At 57.3% G+C, this 10,649-nt stretch overlaps 1 protein-coding gene across 2 annotated transcripts in view; it reads left to right on the top strand.

Annotated features, from left to right (window-relative positions):
* The first annotated feature begins 4,713 nt into the window (after positions 1 to 4,713).
* TRAPPC9 (trafficking protein particle complex subunit 9) overlaps positions 4,714 to 10,649 on the top strand; it is a 562,730-nt gene continuing 556,794 nt past the window's right edge. For both annotated transcript variants that reach the window (XM_070075538.1, XM_070075537.1), the window contains exon 1: positions 4,714 to 4,848. The gene's annotated coding sequence lies outside the window, so the exon portion shown is untranslated. The remainder of the gene's footprint in view (positions 4,849 to 10,649) is intronic.

The raw sequence follows: 10,649 nt of genomic DNA, 5'->3' as shown, positions 1-10,649 counted from the left end.
GAGTTAGACAATGAGAGAGAGAGAGAGAGAGAGAGAGAGACAAAGGTCTTCCTTCCGTTGGTTCACCCCCTAAATGGCCGCTGTGGCCGGTGCTGAGCCGATCCGAAGTCAGGAGCCAGGTGCTTCTCCCTGGTCTCCCATGCGGGTGCAGGGTCCAAGCTCTTGGGCCACCCTCCACTGCCTGGAAACTTTTCTTTTCCCCCTGGGAAGAGCCATTTGGCTACTTCTGTAACATCACTCGCAGACCATGAAAGTTATCAACGTAAGGAAATCTGCCTGCCTTGTAGGTTTACCTTCCTGCACTCGGCCTTGGCAGGGCCAGATGATTTCTGCAGGCTTCCCTGGGCCATGGCCGGCCGTTCCCCATACCGGTTCTGGTTGCTTCTCTTCCAGTCCGGCTCTCTGCTGTGTCCCGGGAAGGCAGTGGAGGATGGCCCAAGTGCTTGGGCCTGCACCCGCATGGGACACCAGGAGGAAGTACCTGGTTCCTGGCTTCGGATCGGTGCAGAGCCAGCCGTAGCAGACATTAGGGGAGTGAATCAACGGAAGGAAGACCTTTCTCTGTCTCTCTCTCACTGTCTAACGTCTAACTCTGCCTGGCAAAAAAAAAAAAAAAAAAAAAAAAAAGCTGAGGGTGGGAGTCCCATAGGCGTAGCTGCCTTCCCGTGTTGTTTTGAGGGAGGAGATCTCAAGCTTTATCCAAGTGGCTGTGGCTGAGTGGTGGTCAGCCAGTGAGCCCTGTGAGCCAGGAAGGTCCAGGTGCTCCCGGCCCTGTGGACAGGCACCCTGGTGGGCTCGCAGGTGGAAGGTCCCTCTGCGGGGGTGTGGGGGGGTGCTGGTGTGGATCAGAGCCCCTAAGGGGGCGGGCTTTTGCCCAAAGAGGGCTGATTATATCACCCAACCTGGACACTTTTTAAAGATTTCTTTCTTTATTTGAAAGGCAGATTTAGAGAGCGGGAGAGACAGAGAGAACTTCCTATCCGCTGGTTCACTCCCCAGATAGGACCACATCAGCCGGGCTGGGTCAGGCTGAAGCCAGGAGCCAGGAGCTTCATGTGGGTCTCCTGCATTAGCCACCCTCTCTGCTGCTTTTCCCAGGTGCATTAGCAGGGAGCTGGATCGGGAGTGCAGCGGCTGGGACACAAACTGGTGTCCACAGGGGATGCCAGCCTCCCAGCAAGGGGCTTAACCCACTACGCCACAACACTGTCCCAGTGGGAACACCTTGTGGCAAGGAAACCATCAACAGGAATTATCCTAGGAAATAAAGGCATATTCACTGTATTCCAAAACTATGAGAGTAGCATGTGACAATTTGACCCACTCTGTCTCATTTCACTTTCTCAAACTTTTTTTTTAAAGACTTATTTATTTGAAAGGCAGAGTTATAGAGAGGGGGAGAGTAAGCTTCCGTTCATTGGTTCATTCCCCAAATGGCCACAACAGCCAGAGCTGGGCCAGGTTGAAGCCAGGAGCCTGGGACTCCATCCAGTTATCCCACATGGGTGCAGGGCTCAATGATGTGGGCCATCTTCTGTTGCTTTCCCAGGTGCATTAGCAGGGAGCTGGATCAGAATTGGAGCAGCCGGGACTTGAACTAGTGCCCGTATGGGATGTTAGTATCCCAGGTGGGGACTTGGACTCACTGCGCCACAATGCCAACCCCATAATTTTTTCTTTCATCCTAAACAGCCTTATCCTTATGAAGTGATTATCTGTTTACTGGTATTCATGTAGTTAGGTTCAGTTGAAGCAGGGGCTTTGGCCTGCACTTTTTATTTTTAAATTTCAGTGTCTTCATTGTTTTATTTATTTATTTAGGATTTATCTGAAAGGCAGAGAGGGGGAGAGAAAGTCTTCCATCTGCTGGCTCACTCCCCCCACATGGCTGCAGCAGCCAGAGCTGGGCTGATCTGAAGCCAGGAGCCAAGAGCTCACGCAGGCACAGAGGCACAAGCACTTGGCCATCTTCTACTGCTTTCCCAGGCCAGAGAGCCAGATCAGAAGTGGAGCAGCGGGGTCTCAAACCAGTGTGCATATGGGATGCCAGTACTGCAGGTGGCAGCTTTACCTGCTACGCCATAGCACCAGCCTGATTTGTTAAACTTGAGATGATTCTCTTTTAATTTTATTAAAGAATTTGTTTATTTGAAAGGCAGAGTCAGAAAGACTGATTTTCCATCTGCTGGTCCACTCCCCAAATGTCCAAAACAGCCAGGGCTGGGCCAGGCCAAAGCCAGGATCCTGGAGTCCCATTGAGTCTCCCACATGGGTGGCAAGGGCCCAAGGACTTACACCATCTTCCGCAGCTTTCCCAGGCACGTTAGCAGGGAGCAGCGGGGACTGGAACGGGCACTCAGTTGCGGGGTGCTGGTAGTGCAGGGGACAGCTTGACCTGCTGCACCACCGTGCCAGCCGCAGTCCTGTTCTTTGTGAGATGGCCTGAGTGTTTCAGGGAGGTGGCTTCTGGCTCGGTGTCCTGGAGAATTTTCCGATAAAGTTTGTCGTGAGCTGAATGTGTGTGTCCCGTCCCCATACAGGGCTGAATTCAGTCCCCTGTGTGACGGTGTGGCGTGGGGCCTTTAGCAGGTGCTTAGGTCGTGAGCACGGGGCCTCCTGAGTGGGATCAGTGCCTTGACAGGAAGAGCTGGTGATCCGGCCACGGGGGATCTGGGGAGCCAGCCATGGGAGGATCCAGGGGAAGGCATGAGAAGTCGGTGATCCAGCCACGGGGGGATCTGCAGAGACGGTGTGGGAAGAGGCCGGTGAAGCAGCCACGGGGGGATCTGGGGACACGGTGTGGGAAGAGGCCGGTGAGCCAGCCACGGGGAGATCTGGGGACACGGTGTGGGAAGAGGCCGGTGAGCCAGCCACGGGGGATCTGGGGAGCCAGCCATGGGAGGATCCAGGGGAAGGCATGAGAAGTCGGTGATCCAGCCACAGGGGGATCCGCAGAGACGGTGTGGGAAGAGGCTGGTGAGCCAGCCACGGGGGGAGTCCGGCAGCCTCACCAGACCTGACCGTGTCAGGCTCCAGTCTCAGACCCGCGAGGTCGGCATGCCTGCTATCTCAGGCATGCGGCTGATGGATGGCAGTTTGTCACAGCAGCTTTCTCCTGTCTCTTGCAGAGGGACCTGGTGTGGGTCTGCTGCTGGACCTTGTTTAGAGGTCCCTTGCAGCCCCAGCTGTCTACAAACTCCTGGGACAGGTCTGAATCGTCTTTGAGTCTTCAACGTGCAGAGGAGAGATGCTTGGGAAATGCGAGAGCCGCGAGACCCATCGGGACGCCCTGGCGGGACGGTGGCGAGCTGAGCAAGCCCTCCTCCACCCTGAGCCTCTGCGTCCTCCTTGAAGAGGCCACAACAGGAGCCCCGCCCCCCGTGTGCTGGGAGGACAAGGCCCAGCCAGCAGGAGGGTGGGACACAGGGCAACGCGGTGCCCAAGGCCCAGTGCTCCCCATTTATAGAGAGAACAGGACTGGCAAGAACTGGGGGGGCATACAACCACGGGGCCACGCGGCTCCCGCCACTTGCTTGCGTGCATCCTTGTGCCCACCCCTCAGTGCTCAAGCAGGCTCTACCTTGGCTCTCAGAGGGCCGTGAGCTGAGCACAGATCTGTGTCCGTGGTGGACTGGGAAGATGCCTCTCTCCCCCCACCCCTGTCCAGCCCAGCACCAGCGGCAGCCGCCCGCCCTCTGGGTGGTCCTGGTCCTCAGCCCTGAGGCCCTGGTCTCCCCACTGTTCCCCAGGGACCTGCTTTGTTTACAGCTCCTCCCTGCTCCTCAGAAAACAAGCCAACAAAAACTCAATTGTTCTCCCACTGGCCCTGGGCAGGGATGAGGGCTAGCATATTATTATTTTATAGACAACATGAATAATAAAATACGCCATAAAACAGCGTTGGCTACACAGCAGAGAGTCCATAAACGCTTGCTGGCCTAAAGCAAAAAACCACTGCCTCCGAAGATTTTCCCACTGCTGCGCCTGCTGAGGGGTCACTCCTGTCCAACAACTTTCCAAAAGGCATTTTTAATGGGAAAATAAAACCCACGCATGTGGTGAGAGATCCAAAGAGTGATGAAAGCACACGGGGGAGGCAGCCTCTTTCTCGCTCGCGTCGTACCCTGGGCCCGCCCCAGCCCGGGAGCTGGGTCCCTGGGCCCTCTCACCTGCTGGCGATGCCAGCTACCGCACCGGCGGACCCCCGGCGTGTCCAGGAGGCACACCCGGACAGGGGGCGGGGGCTTGCGGGCGCTCTGCCGCAGGAGTTCTTGGGGAGGCGGCTTTAAAAAGGCTTTATCTATATATCTATCTATCTTTTGCTTTGGAAAGCGCGCACAGAGGTCTCCTTGCTCTGGTTCTGAGGCCCGCCACAGCCCGACCCTGGGCGCAGGGGCCATCCAACCAGGCTGCCCACGGGGGCGGCGGGGACCCCAGAACCCGAGCCCTTAGCCGCGGCCTCCGGGCTGTATCGGAGACGGCGCCGGCACTCGCACCCCGACGCTCGGCTCTGGGATGCCCGCTCGGCTCTGGGATGCGAGGGGCGCCGGAGGGGTCGGCGGGAGGCCAGGAGAAAGGGCGGGCCCAGGGAGCAGCAGCCGCCCCCGCGCTCCGCGTCACCGTCCTCCCCACCCCTCGCCTCCCTCGCGCGCTTCCGCCCCGACCTCCCACAAACCCCGGCGCGGATCGCGGCCCGGGGCCAGCCTCCGCGCACGCGCGGTAGTAGCGCCGGCGCCGCCGCCTGCCGGGAGCTCCAGTGCTGAGGCGGGGAAGCGGCTGTAGAGGCTGCCCGGACCCGCTGCCCGCCAGGCCGTTGGCTCCCGCTCCGGGCCCGGGGCCACCGGCTGTGTAAGTGCAACCCGGGGGGCTCCCGGCCTGGGGGTCCGGGCCGGCAGCGGGAGGGCGGTGTGTCCGGCTGCGGGGCTCGCCCAGCCCACACCTGGCCGGGTCCGCCCGCCCCGCGGGGCCAGCTCGCGCTTGCCTCAGGCCCCGTTCCCTTTGCCTCGCGCCCTGTGTGCACCTGTCCAGGGCCGTGCCCACACCTGCCCCGGGCCCCGCACGGCCTGGGCTCTCTGGTCCGAGGCGGTCGTACCCTTTCCGCTCTTCCGCCTCCTGGCGCTCTGCGGCCGCCGGCTTCTTCCCGGGACAGCCTGCAGCGCCGACGCCCCCTGCCCGCCGACCCCGCGCGGGGGGCCCGGGGTCCCCGCCGCTGCCGCTGCCCGGAGGCTCCTTCGCGCCTTTCGTGTGCTGGCCTGGCGGTGGCCACTAGCGGCCCCGGGCCTTCAGTGTCCACCGCGAGTCGTCCCGCTGAGGTCGCGTCCACAGCGCACCCTGTGCGCGTAGACGCGGGGAACGCGGAGTTTCCGCTCGTTAGGGTGCGCTGTGCGCTCTCTCAGCGTCCGCTCACGGCGACGGGCTGGAGATGCGAAACTCAGCCGTTGGAACGCACTTTAAACCCGGCACCGTCCTTTAGTATTTATTTTTAAAAGTAGGTTCGTGCACTGACTGCTGGCAGACCTGAGGAATCAGAATCGCTGGGCGTGAGCCTGGGAGATCTGTGTTCTTCCTTGAATGTTTATTTGATGGGAAAGGCAGAGTTCAGTCCCCTGGAAGCGGGAGGCGGAACCCAGTCCAGGTCTCCCAGGGGGCGTGGCAGGAGCCGGCACCAGCTGCTACAGCAGGACGCTGGACGGTGGAAGCTGAGCCAGGCCCTGGGATACGGGAGGTGGGAATCTCCGTTGGGTCTTACCTGCTGTGCCGTACACCTGCTGATGCTTTGAGAAGTGCGCTGGGGCTCAGTGGGTGCCGCATCCCATATGGGTGCCAGTTCGAGTCCCGGCTGCTCCACTTCCGATCCAGCTCTCTGCTGTGGCCTGGGAAAGCAGTAGAAGATGGCCCAAGTCCTTGGGCCCCTGCGCCCGCGTGGGAGACCCGGAAGAAGCTCCTGGCACCTGGCTTTGGATCAGCTCAGCCGTTTGGGGAGTGAACCAGTGGAAGGAAGACCTCTCTCTCTCTCTGTGTGTGTCTGTGTCTACTTCTCCCTGTAACTCTTTCTTTCAAATAAATAAAATCTTAAAAAAAAAAAAGTGGGCTATAGCTTCTCCCCATGCAGGCCACTGTGGTGAACATGGAGTTGGGGCACCAGGAGCATGATTTGCAGATGGCAAGGTTTTATTCTATGTGTTTAAATTATTATTTTAAAGATTTCATTTATTTTAAAGAGTGACAGATTTTTCTATCTGCTGGTTTGCTCCCCAAAGGGCTTTAACAGCTGCGGCTGGGCCAGGCGGAAGCTGGGAGCCAGGAGCTCCATCTGGGTCTCCCGCAGGGGTGACAGGGACCCGAGTCCTTGAGCCGTCAGCGCTACCTCCCATGGTGCCCTTAGCAGGAGGCTGGATTGGAAGTAGTGGGTAGCAGGGTCCGTGGACCAGGCAGCTGGTGTGGGACGCGCACCTCCCATTGGCGGCTTAACTCCCTGTGCTACTCGGCTGCCCCTGTTTGCTTTTTGAATTGTGTGGCTGACGAATAGTGTAGAGGAAAAAGTAGGTGTCAGGAAATGATGGCGTTCAGCTATCCTGATGTCCACTGTCCACAGTGTCCAGTTCAGTGGCCTCAGTCCACTGAGTGGCCATTGCCCTCCCAGAGCACACTCGTCACCCCGGGAGAGGCTCTGCACCGTGAGCGGTCATGGCCGTCCTGGTGGCCACTGGCTGACTTCCTGTCTATGGGCTTGCGCGTTCATGCCGCTGCGCGTTCGTGGAGCCACGCAGCGCGCGTCTTTTGTGTCTGGCTCCCTTCACACAGTGGCCTGTGTTCAGGCTCCCTCCGTGGTGGGAGGTGCCTCCGCGCTCTGCTCCTTTTGCTGGCTGAGCGCTGTTCCGTCGCGTGGAGATAGTACTGCGTGTCTGTTTAGCCTGCTGGACATCTGCTTTTCCCACTTCCTGGTTATTGTGAACAATGCTGTTGTGGTATTCACGTTCCAGTTTCTGGAGTGGACACAGGGTCTTTTTTTTTTTTTTTTTTAAAGATGTATTTATTTCAAAGTCAGAGTTACACAGAGAGAGGAGAGGCAGAGAGAGAGAGGTCTTCCATCCACTGGTTCACTCCCCAATTGGCAGCAATGGCCAGAGCTGTGCTGATCTGAAGCCAGGAGCCAGGAGCTTCCTTCGTGTCTCCCATGCGGATGCAGGGCCCAAGCACTTGGGCCATCCTCCACTGCTTTCCCAGGCCACAGCAGAGAGCTGGATCGGCAGTGGAGCAGCCGGGTCTCAAACCTGCGCCCACGTGGGATGCCGGTGCTTCAGGCCAGGGCGTTAATCCAGTGCACCACAGCACGGCCCCCACGTGGTCTTGAGTAGGACTCAGGAGTAGGACTGCTGGCTCTCTGCGTTTAACGTTTTGAGGCACTACTAGGTTGAAGAAACACACTTCTTATGTTGTAAGGTTTGTACAGCCTTCCCCTCACCCCCAGGGTTCAGCTTCCGGGGGTGCCTGAAGCCATGGCTAGTGCATGTCCTGTGTGTTCTGCCATGTGTATGTGCCTGTGACAAAGCTCAGTTGCTAAATGAAGCTCAACAAGAGAATAACAATAACCGACAGTGAAATACGACAGTCACAGTGCGGAAACTGCCAGCAGTTCTGCTTAGCACTCGGAGCTATCAGTAAGTGAATTAAGGGTTCCCTGAGCACGCACCACTGTGGCTGCTTGGGTAACCGAGACCACAAACACTGCGGCATCCCTGTAGTTGCTCCCACAGCAAGACAGCTGTGCAGTGGCTCACCGAGTGCTGCTCCGGCCTTCCTCACTGCTCAGCAGCGTGTAATTGAAAACTTACAGATGGTTTATTTCTGGAGCTTCCCAGGTGTTATTCGTGGACCACGGTTGACCATAGGTAATGGAAACCGTGGAGAGTGCCCCCCAGGGCTAAGGGGGGCTCTTGGGGTGGTTTCTTGGCAGACACAAAAGCGGTATCAGGTTCTCTCTAGAGTGGCAATTGGTTGCTGAGGCTGCTGTGGGCGGGGCCTGGGGCCCGTGGTGCTTGTTTGTTGGGGTGTCTGTGGTGTCAGTGTGGCATGACTCCCAAGGAGCCCGGGCAGGTGTGTGGAGCTTGTTTGTACAGCGTTGGATACACAGCATGAATCTGGAGTGACAGTTCCCAAGAGGGTGGCTCTGGTTCTCGGTGGCCTCTGCCTGTGGCCGTCGGGTCTCCCATGTGCCATGGGTGTGACCCTCTCCAGTTTCTCAGTGCCTCTGGAGAACTGGAGGGGTCATTGGCGTTTCATAAGTCAGCGAGATCCCAGTGGCTGGAGGGCTGACAGCTGAGGGTCCGTTTTTATTTTTGCCGAGACAGGATGCTCAGAAAATGGCCATCTTCCCCTCTCACCATCTTTTTGTGAAAGTATAACATTTTTTAAAGAATATTTATGTGAAAGGCAGGGTTACAGAGAGAGAGGGAGAGGAGGGACACAGAGAGAGAGCTCTTCCATCCACTGGTTCACTCCCCAAATGGCTGCAGCGGCTGGAGGTGTGTGGGCCAGGCTGAAGCCAGGAGCCAGGAGCGTCTGGGTCTCCCATGCGGTGCAGGGCCCAAGCGCTTGGCCCGTCTGCTGCCTTCCTAGGTGCATTAGCAGGGAGCTGCTTGGGAAGTAGAGCAGCCGGGACATGAACTGGCGCCCACGTAGGATGCCGGCATCAAGGTGAGGCTTAACCTGCTGTGCCACAGCACCAGCCCTGGAGCACAGATGGTTTAACACCAAAACCCAGGAGGTGCATAACCTAAAGGGAGTGGGAGTTCATACTTGTCAACACTTACGACTTGGGGTTAGTTTTACGACAGCTCACTCTCCTTGCTGTCCTCATTTTACTTCAGTTGGGAGACCCTGAGCGTTTCCTGCCCCTGGCTTCAGGCCGAGCTGTGTCTGTGACACACTTGCTGTTTTGCGCCTCTTGGGGCTTTGCGAAGGAGCAGCGTAAACCTCACTGACGGGTGGAGGACAGAGGCTGCCTGGCTGACCGAGCCGGACCATGGGCTCCTTGAAGTCAGACCTTCCTCCTTTCTTACCTCTTGACAAAATTGCGAAGTATTTAATGTATCTAATATATGATATTTGTGCATGCAGTACTAGTGTACTTAATATATAATATTTGAAATAAAAACCCTTTTTGACTTATATTTTAAAATATATATTAGTGATATATTCAGTTTTATTTTTTAAAGATTTATTTATTTTAAAGTCAGAGAGAGGGAGTGAACTCTTCCATCCACCGATTCACTCTCCAAATGGCTACAACGGGTTGGTGCTGGGCCACGCTGAAGCCAGGAGCCTGGAACTTTATCCGGGTCTCCCAAGTGGGTGGCAGGGCCCAGGTGCTTGGGCCTTTGTTTGCTCTTTTCCCAGGTGCATTGGCAGGGAGCTGGATCAGAAGTTGAGCAGCCAGGAAGCAAATCGGCACCCCGTTGGAATACTACAATTGCAGGAGGTGGCTTAACCTGCAGCTCCACGATGCTGGCCTCTTACATACATTTTTATTTTTTTGACAGGCAGAGTGGACAGTGAGAGAGAGAGACAGAGAGAAAGGTCTTCCTTTTGCCGTTGGTTCACCCTCCAATGGTCGCTGCGGCGGGCATGCTGCGGCCGGCGCAACACGCTGATCCGAAGGCAGGAGCCAGGTGCTTCTCCTGGTCTCCCATGGGGTGCAGGGCCCAAGTACTTGGGCCATCCTCCACTGCTTTCCCGGGCCACAGCAGAGAGCTGGCCTGGAAGGGGGGCAACCGGGACAGAATCCGGCGCCCCGACCGGCTAGAACCCGGTGTGCTGGCGCCGCAGGTGGAGGATTAGCCTATTGAGCCGTGGTGCTGGCCACATGTGGTTGGTTTTTTTTTTTTTTTTTTTTTTTTTTTTTTTTTTTTTTTTTACAGGCAGAGTGGACAGTGAGATAGATACAGAGAGGTCTTCCTTTGCTGTTGGTTCACCCTCCAATGGCTGCCGCGGCTGGTGCGCTGCGGCCGGTGCACTGCGCTGATCTGAAGGCAGGAGCCAGGTGCTTCTCCTGGTCTCCCATGGGGTGCAGGGCCCAAGGACTTGGGCCATCCTCCACTGCACTCCCGGGCCGTAGCAGAGAGCTGGCCTGGAAGAGGGGCAACTGGGACAGAATCCGGTACCCCGACCGGGACTAGAACCCGGTGTGCCGGCGCCGCTAGGCGGAGGATTAGCCTAGTGAGCCACAGCGCCAGCCTTACATATGGTTTTAAGAACAGCAAAACAGGCCGGCGCCGCGGCTCACTAGGCTAATCCTCCGCCTAGCGGCGCTGAGGCTTGCTGTTTGCTTCTCGCCCTGCATTCCTCCTTGCCCTCTGGGTACCACCATCCACATTTATTTTTCTCTTGTGGCTCTACCACGTGTGTAGGTGTCCCTGAACAATGCACTGAGCGAGCTGTTTGCTGCTGGAGTGTGTGTGTTCATCTGCAACTTGCTTTATTTGCCCTTGGCCAACCTGCTTCTGAGTGTGGCTGTACGTTGTTTGTCCGCCTGTTAAGAGATCATAGTGTATTTGGTCCAGTCTCTGCCAGTGGGCGTTTGAGGGCCCCCAAGCTTGCTTCTGTGAGCCGGTTTCTAGTTCCTGCTGTCTGTACACCAGCCTTCCTCT

The sequence above is a fragment of the Oryctolagus cuniculus genome, chromosome 6, assembly GCF_964237555.1.
Source record: "Oryctolagus cuniculus chromosome 6, mOryCun1.1, whole genome shotgun sequence".
Classification (NCBI taxonomy): Eukaryota; Metazoa; Chordata; class Mammalia; order Lagomorpha; family Leporidae; genus Oryctolagus; species Oryctolagus cuniculus.
This window is presented reverse-complemented; position numbering and strand designations above follow the sequence as displayed.